Source organism: Dasypus novemcinctus, chromosome 15 (assembly GCF_030445035.2).
Source record: "Dasypus novemcinctus isolate mDasNov1 chromosome 15, mDasNov1.1.hap2, whole genome shotgun sequence".
Lineage (NCBI taxonomy): Eukaryota > Metazoa > Chordata > Mammalia > Cingulata > Dasypodidae > Dasypus > Dasypus novemcinctus.
Genome location: NC_080687.1, coordinates 12,424,682 through 12,432,948, shown reverse-complemented (window position 1 = coordinate 12,432,948; position 8,267 = coordinate 12,424,682). Strand labels below are relative to the sequence as shown.

At 48.2% G+C, this 8,267-nt stretch overlaps 1 protein-coding gene across 4 annotated transcripts in view; it reads left to right on the top strand.

The window, feature by feature from the left end:
* Positions 1–1,307: 1,307 nt before the first annotated feature.
* The window catches only part of WASF3 (WASP family member 3), a 119,154-nt gene continuing 112,194 nt past the window's right edge, over positions 1,308–8,267 (top strand). For 2 of the 4 annotated variants that reach the window (XM_058277035.1, XM_058277032.1), the window contains exon 1: positions 1,324–1,449. The gene's annotated coding sequence lies outside the window, so the exon portion shown is untranslated. Of the gene's footprint in view, positions 1,450–8,267 lie in introns of all 4 variants that reach the window. The other 2 variants (XM_058277031.1, XM_058277034.1) reach the window with 2 other exon arrangements.

Sequence of the window (8,267 nt, the reverse complement as noted above, 5' to 3'; positions counted from 1 at the left end):
AAAGTGATTTTCATTTGACTGTCAGTTCAGTTTTAGATTAAGCTGAACTTAATCACTCTAGTATCCATACTTGAAATACAGGGAAACGGTGGTCATTCACTAAACCCCTGTTTATCTCACTAAATACATATGCTATAATTATAATATAATTACAATATAACATGTTGACATGATATGGAAAATGAGTGCATTATGGCAAATGAGTACATGGCATCTTAAAATAGAGCTTTTAAAATCCTTTGGAAGTTATGCAGGTTAATAGATTTAACACTTCATGAAGAAGGATGTATGATTTTTAGTTTGAATTTCTGTTGCTGTAAACTTCACTAGCATTGATAACTGCTACTCACTTTTCTTAGCTTTTAATTGCTAACGATTACTACTTGGACCAGATGTTATCACACATCTGGAAATTCAAGAGCAAGGTAAGCCTGAATTAGTTTGTCTTAGACTCTTTATTGGGATTTGAACTTTTTTTTCCCTAAAATTTTTCTACCGTAAAGATAAAATTCAGTGCTCTTATTTGCAAATCAAAAAGAATAATCCTTTTTAAACCCCTTTCTTTCAAGACCTAAGAGCACGTATTTCGTTTCTTTTCTCTTTCATTTTTCTGTTCCTTAACCTTTCTTTTTCTTTTCTCGGGTTTATTCAAACCTGACTTAACGACTACTCCCCTGCTGCGTTCCATTGTGAAAGGTCTTAGGTAGGGAGTTTCAGTGACAGCCTATCTTTAACAGGCATTGTGTGGATTTTCTTACATCTGGAGGGGAGAGAGATTGGAGACAGGTTGAAGGCAAAGGGATGATTCTGGAGAGGGAGAAGATAAGATTTTGTTGGCAGAATGTTAACGGATTTGAGAGGAGAGGAAAACCGACCCATGATGTGGGTATAACTGTCTCAGGGTGGCCTCGACCCTCGTCCCTGCACGCCTGACACTGTCCAGCCAGGAAGACCGCTCTCTCCAAGACCCTTCAAAACCCAGGTAAGATCAGTGCAAACTCAAGGCGTCGGCAGGAGGGACACGGCAACCCAAGGCGACCCTAGGACCCTGGATAAACTCGGCACAAGTGTCCCTCCCGCGCACTCAGCAAGTCTCCGGCCACAGCCTCCTGCCCAACCGGGGGCGGGTGACCCGGCGCGAGGGCCGCCTCCTCCGCAGTCCCCGCCCCCTCGGGCCGACGCCGGGCGCCTCTGCCCGGCGCCCCATTGGCCGACGCGCTCGCCAATCGTAGGGAGGCGGCCCGACGACTGGGCTCCGGTTGGCGGAGCCGGCCCCGCGCCCCTTCCCCCGCCGGCCCCGCCCACCCGGGTGGGGGCGTGGCCGCGGCCGAGACCCGGCCGGGGGCGGCGTCGCGGGCGCCGCTGCGTGCGGTGCGGGCGGGCGCCGCTGACCATGAGCTCCTGGAGCGGCGGGGCGCGGCGCGGCGCGGGCAGCCGAGCCCGGGGCCGGTGAGTGCGCGCTGCGGGCGGCCGGCGGGCGCGCTGGGCCTGTCGCGCTCCCCTGCGGGGCTCCGCGCCCGGCGGCCGCGGGGAGGGCGCGAGCGGTCCCGGCTCCCCGCCCGCCCCGCGGCCAAGTGAAGTTGCCGCATCGGGCCGGGCGCGCGCGCCCCGGGGCGCGGGGCCCACGCGGGCCGCCTCCTCGCGCCGAGCCCTGCAGCGCGGCCGCCGCCTTTCCCGGCCCCCCGCGCCCCTGGGGCTGCCCGCGGCCGCCCGGCCGGCCCTTCTCCCCACAGGGTTCCCGCCTTCCGGGCCCCCGCTCCCCGGCCCCCGGGCCCCCGATCCCCGCGCTCTCGGGCCCGCTCCTCGCGTCGACCGTCCGCCAGCCCGGCCAGTGGCGCGGGGCCTCCGCGCGCCCCATGCTCGGCAGACCCGAGCCCCCCGCGTCGGGACCTTCACCTTCCCCCGGGACCCTCGTGCCCTCCTCCCCTCCTTCTGGCCGCTCGCTCGGCGGCGCCGCTGATCCCCGCCTCGGGTCCGGCCCTCTCCGCGCCCTGCGTCCCCGCTCCGCGCCCCTCGCCCCGGCCCCGTGCGGCCCCCGCCCCCGGGCTGCGGGGCTGAGCGCAGGGAAGGGGGTTGGGGCCGCCGCAAGTCGCGCGTCGCGGGGTGGGAGGCGAGGGCTGCGCGCCGGGCTGCTGCGCGTGGATGGTTAATCCCCGGGAGACTTTCTCTGCGGGGCGAGGGACCCGCAACCTCCACGCGGGGTCTCCACCGGATGAAATCTTTCCTCTCCGTCTGTGGTACCTGCGGGCAATGGCGCTTTCTCCTCTCTGCTAGGCAGAGTTCCTCATCCAGAGTAGAGTTCTTGATTATTAAGAAACTATGCGATAGATTTAGGTGAATGCGAACATCTCATTTTCTTAGCTATTATTGGGTGGAATAGGAATGCTGTCTGCTTGGGGATTGATTTTAAATTGGTAGTTTACTACCAGCAATCATTTTTGAGTTTTTAAAAACTGAAAATTAGAAAGGCCAGTTTTTGCTTTGATGCTCTCAGAATCAAATGCATCATGGGTCATGAAATTTAACTTTTAATATTCGTAATCCGTGTTTGGTAAGAGGAGGAGTTAAGGTTTTTGAAATATCTCTGCATCCTTAGGTTTGTCCAAAGCTAGGTTTAAAAATGTCAATTTTCTATATGAAAACCAAGCTCAACATGTTATAATTGACTTATTTTTCTGTTACTTATAGGACATTCTACCGAACGTTGGTTGCTTCTTTTTGTATGTGTGCTAGTAATGAAACACTGCAGTATTACTTAAAAGCTAGTCCTTTTATCTATTTGAGAGGTCACACACAAGAAAGAAACTTGACCTTTCCCATAGGCAGTTCTTATTGTGTCTTGTCCTTTCTCCCATGATTCTAGTATCTTCAGCAAAGTACTCATTTTTCTTCATTTTTAAAGATCTCAGTTTATACTCACATCATTTGTGTCTTTTTAGATGTTTAAAGCTCTCTAGCTTGAAAAGTTTGGCTGACTTCATATATTTGTGGTCTGATCTGTATTTGTTTTTACTGAAAACAGTGGAAAGAATTCTAGAACTACCTATGTACCAAAATTGTTCTTGCACTTTCACTTGCTGACATGAAATTGCTTTATAGAATTGTTTTACCTATTTGCTAAAAATTTATGACCTCGGAGTCAATGATGTGCTACGCCAAGTAGACCCTTTTTTTAAGAGTCTGAAAATAGAGGTGGAGAACCCTTTGCTAAGTGGTCATGCCATCGTTCTAGCCCTCATCTATTGTCAGAGTGTCTTTGTAGAAATACTTTACAGTTCCCATGGAAACCTGCATGCGGCAAATATGGTATATAATTCTTATTGGAATGTTGTGATTAAAATGATTGCATCTTATAAGTATTAGAAGAATTGTCCCTGCCGGTGGGCCAGTACTAGTGGTCTTCTAGAGATCCAAAACTTTCTTTGAAGGATTTTCACAGGTTATGTTTTCCACTTAGTTTGCTTTGGGAGTGGCCCTGTATTGCTATGCAGACCTCCAAATACCAACTTCTTTTTGCAGTCCTTCTTTCCTTAGTACTTCATGTGCCTTTTTAGTGTCAGGTCTTTCTTCATCATTTCCTAGGCAGTTGTCTCCTTTCTTGAGATCTGCTTTTGGTCATTTGGAACCAAATGTGGCTTGCATTTTGCAGCATTGTGCTTTACCTGTGGCTTAACTTTATTTACACCAGAGCATTTTACACTAGTACTTCAGGAGTATTTTTTATCAGTACCATATAAATAATGTACATTATAAAGCAAATTTAATATCAACATAGATAGAAGTCTTAAGTCTTATTTCCCTCCCATATTCCCACCCTAGTCCTGTTTTTCTCTCCAGAGGGAACTACACCTAATAATATAGGATATAGTATTACAGATTTTTTAAAAATGCCTTTTTATTCAGAAACCATTTACCGAATGTCTCCTAGCTACTGGGCACTACTGGGGTTGTAGAAGTAGGAGATGCGAGCTTTCAAGATGTTGGTAATCTACTGAGACAGCCAATTCCTGTGCAGTGTGATAAGCAGGAGGATCGAGGCAGTGATGGGTGTGGGACATCGCAGACTGCTGCGACTGGAGACCTCATGCCGACATTGACTTTGGTCCTTCAGGGTGTTCTGGAGGTGGTACTAGGTGGATGTGTGCTGGGGGTCCAGAGCGCCTGTCAGCCGGGATGAGCTGCCTGTTCAGGCTGGTCTCAGCAGTGCTCGCCACTGGTTACCGGGCAGTGCGGCCAGTGCGTTCAAGGCGGCCAGCCCCAAGGCGTGGAAGGACCACAGAACCCGAGCTGTGGACGCTTCAGAGCTGTAACAGGTCCCCCAGAGGAACTCCGTAAGAAGGAACTGGTCAAAGTCTGGGTTGAGGAGAGTGTGCAGAGGCTTGTAAGGGGAGTTCATCATAGGAACTGAAAGCAAAATCGAGAGCAAGTGCAGCTTAAGTGGCTAAAAATGACACCAGAGACCTGGAGGCCATGCCGTGTACGGGCTTGTGATTCCTCTTACAAGACATTTGTACTTAACTCTGGGGCTCTAGGAAACCGGTGGAGAATGCTGAGCAGAAGAGTGACATGATCGGCCCTTTGAGAATGGAATAAGATGGGGCAAGGCTGCAAGGAGGGAAGTTTTGGGGTAAAACTGATAGGAGGTGGTCATTGGCTAGGTGGGGGAGGGGAGACAGGAAAGGGAGGGGTTCAGCAGTTCAGGCCCTGGTGACTCAAGGGGTCATCACCTAGAAAACAGCAGCAGCCACCTGAGGGGAAATACCATGGGCTCTGCCTGGACTTGTTAAGCTGTAGGCGCCTGTGGGGCGCCGTGTCCAGTTGGATGTGTTAGGGCTGGATATCTCGCGACCCTGGGGTAGAACAAGTCTGAGAGTTCTTGGTACCACAGCTCCCAAACTGTGACTGAGGCACTGCCAAGAACTCCAAGGGGGTGCTACAGGATGTTTTAGCTTGTTGAGGGAACCTGGCAATGCTTACCAGCTGTGAGCCCTTCAGTAGCTGTACCCTTAGACTGTGTAGGCTCCTCTAAGGGACATTATCTCATAAAGGTGGCTTCTTGGTGGTTGCACTAGGTGAAGATCAGAGGAACAGGACCGAGGGAGCTGGGGTCCGGTCTGATTCCAGGGTTTGAGAAGCTGTGGTGCTCAACTGGTGCACACATACTCTTCGTGTGAGGGGCAAGATCGTCTTCCCTCAACTTCGGTGTACTTTCTTCAGAACGATACTAAGTTGTAAGGACCAAACACTTGAGTCCTTTGAATTTAGCGAAATTTCTCTTGGCCTGAAACACCAAGGATGCCTTGAACAGATTAAGTTTGGGAACCTTTACCTTTGCTTACAGCTGTTCATGGGAAGCTGTGGGAGTAGATATGGCTATTCAAGAAACAGCTACAGAGCTAGAAGAGGGTGGGTGCAGAGGAGAGGTCGCTGGAATTACAAGGAAAAATAGGCTGAAGCTGGTGCTGGTGGGGATGTGGGACAGACGCCCACCACACACGGTGCCTCAGGAGCCACGGTGCAGGAGCCGTGGTGCAGGAGAGGAAAGGGTCAGCAGCGCCAAGTGCAGCCGACCCGGCCGGAAGAAATGCAGGAACTGCGCCAGGTGCAGAGGTGCGGCGGGAGCGAGAGGGCCTCCTTTCTCAAGGCATGCTTTTCTTAGAACTGGGTTCCTCCTGGGGTGGCTTCTGCTCTGTTCACGCATTGCCTTCTAGGTCCTGTGTCCCCTTCTAGATCACATTCTGTCTTTGATCAAGACCAGGTTTGTGGCCTGCCCTCTCCAGGGGGTCTCAAGTTAGGGTCTTAGTGGTTGTCTTGAGGTTAGAACAATTCCTTCCTCGGATCTCACTCTTAATCTTTGGAACCTACCTTGTGTGTTTCCTCTCCTGACCTAGCCTGTTCTTTCTCAGGTTATTAGCTCTCTTCTTCCCTTGCCTGCCAACACCCCTTTAAAAATTTTTTTATTTTCAACATCCCAAGGTGAATTCTCGTCTTTCAGGTCACGGGAGCTTCTATGGCCCTGGCGGAGCTCAGCATCTGGGGTCAGTTCTCAGGTTTTTGCTTTTTAAAATTTTCCATTGGGCCTCTGCTAGGGTGCCCTTGACCTCCTGGAGCAGCGGCCTTGAGATTCATCTTCCGTTGCGTTGTATTTTCTTGGGCTTTTTCAGTATTTTATTTTATGTTAATTTTCTTGTTTGCTTTTCTGTTTTGCTTTGTTGTTGCTTTTCATGTGCTTTGTACACAGTGGGTGCTTGGTGCTTCGCATGCATGTTCCAGCTGTGTAAAATGGCCTCTTAAGCCTCGTGGGCATGTGAAGACTGGTGTCGGTTGTGACCTCAGCTGCCAGTGCTCACACCCCCACTTGGTCATTGAGTCCTTCTGGCAAGTGAAAGCTAGTTGGTTTTTAAAAGTTGTGCTTTGATCTGGACATGCTGAGAGTTCTGTTATTTGTTTGCCATTGTTGCGTTTTGGAACGTCTCCTGGCATCCTTTCGTTGTAGTGCTGCACATGAACAGCTCAGTGAAATTATATTGCAGTATCAAAGTATTGATGTGATCGAATGTGAATTAGAATCCATGGGGTCATATTTCATCAGCTAAATGGATGAGATGGTACATTTTTTGTACAAGGCAGATATGCTAATATTTTTTCATTGACTGAAAATGTCATGTGTTGTTTCACAACCATATATTGAGTAGGATGCTTCACTACTGTGTAGTGTTAAAAATGTGGTATGAGTCATTTTTGCCCTACTAATATCACATATTTCTCAGCCATCTATCTATCTATCTATCTATCTATCTGTCTGTCTGTCTGTCTGTCTGTCTGTCTGTCTGTCTGTCTATCTATCTATCTATCTATCTATGTGCCTGACTGGTTTGTGACTTTTGCCTGTTTTATTCAGTTCTGCATTAGGTAGGTTATTACCTTGGCAGATTTCGGCTCTGAATTGACCTAGTAACTCTTTGCTGGGCCACATTTTATTGAAAGTTGAATATTAATGCTTATGGAGATACTCACGGATTTAAATTGCTTCCTGTGGTGCATGGTAGGAACAATGTCTAAAATCTTTGTCAGGGAAGCGGACTTGGCTCAGTGGTTAGGGCGTCTGTCTACCATATGGGAGGTCCGCAGTTCAAACCCCGGGCCTCCTTGACCCTGTGGAACTGGCCCACGCACAGTGCTGATGAGCGCAAGGAGTGCCCTGCCATGCAGGGGTGTCCCCTCGTAGGGGAGCCCCATGTGCAAGGAGTGTGCCCCATAAGGAGAGCTGCCCAGCGCGAAAGAAAGTGCAGCCTGCCCAGGAATGGCCCTGCACACATGGAGAACTGACGCAGCAAGATGATGCAACAAAAAGAAACAGATTCCCGTGTTGCTGACAACAACAGAAGCAGTCAAAGAAGAACATGCAGCAAAATGGACACAGAGAATAGACAACTGGGGCTGGGGTGGGGGGTGGAAGGGGAGAGAAATAAATAAAATAAATCTTTAAAAAAAAAAAAAACTTAGGCCGTAAAGTATCTAGTCCATATCAAGGAACAACATTAACCAGAAAGGTGGCCAGTAGGGAGGGAGCAATTTATGCTTGTATTTGCATCATACTCAGCTCAAAATCATTGCACAGCTCAGAATAAGAAAGAAAGCTTACACTACAGATAACACTGTTTCCAAAGACTACTGAAATGTGAATTGTTCAAGATATTCCATGGCAAAAAGAGGATTATTAAAATGTCACTCCTTTTTAAAAGTTGGCATTGCAATATAGAATGGTTACAAGGCTTATCAATGATGAAGAAGTTCTTACTTGAGCCATAATTAAAATTTTCATAGCTTCTGTGTTTATTTGTCCATTGACTCATGTAGGCTAATTAAAAAGTTCTTACATTTCTGACATGTCCAGATCATTTCATATCTCCCCTCAAAAAAAAAGAAAAATCATCTTCTGGAAGCTGTGAAACCTCAAGATAGTATTCGAACGAATTGTAGAGTATAAGGATTAGGCATTGAACAGTCTCAAACAGAATTTTTCTTTTAAGTTATGTTTGTGGTTACTTCTTACCAGACAGAAACTCAGAAATTTGTGCTTTTATTTCTTAGGTTATCTAATGATTGTCAAATTTTATTTGAGACAAAATATATTGCCTTGCCTTTTAATATTTGCTCAGCATTCTTTCTCTTTTTGGACCTTAATATAACAGATCAGCTTGTATTAATATATAAATGAAAGTTAAAATTAGAGTTTTGGTTTAAAAGGAATATGTACTTTATCC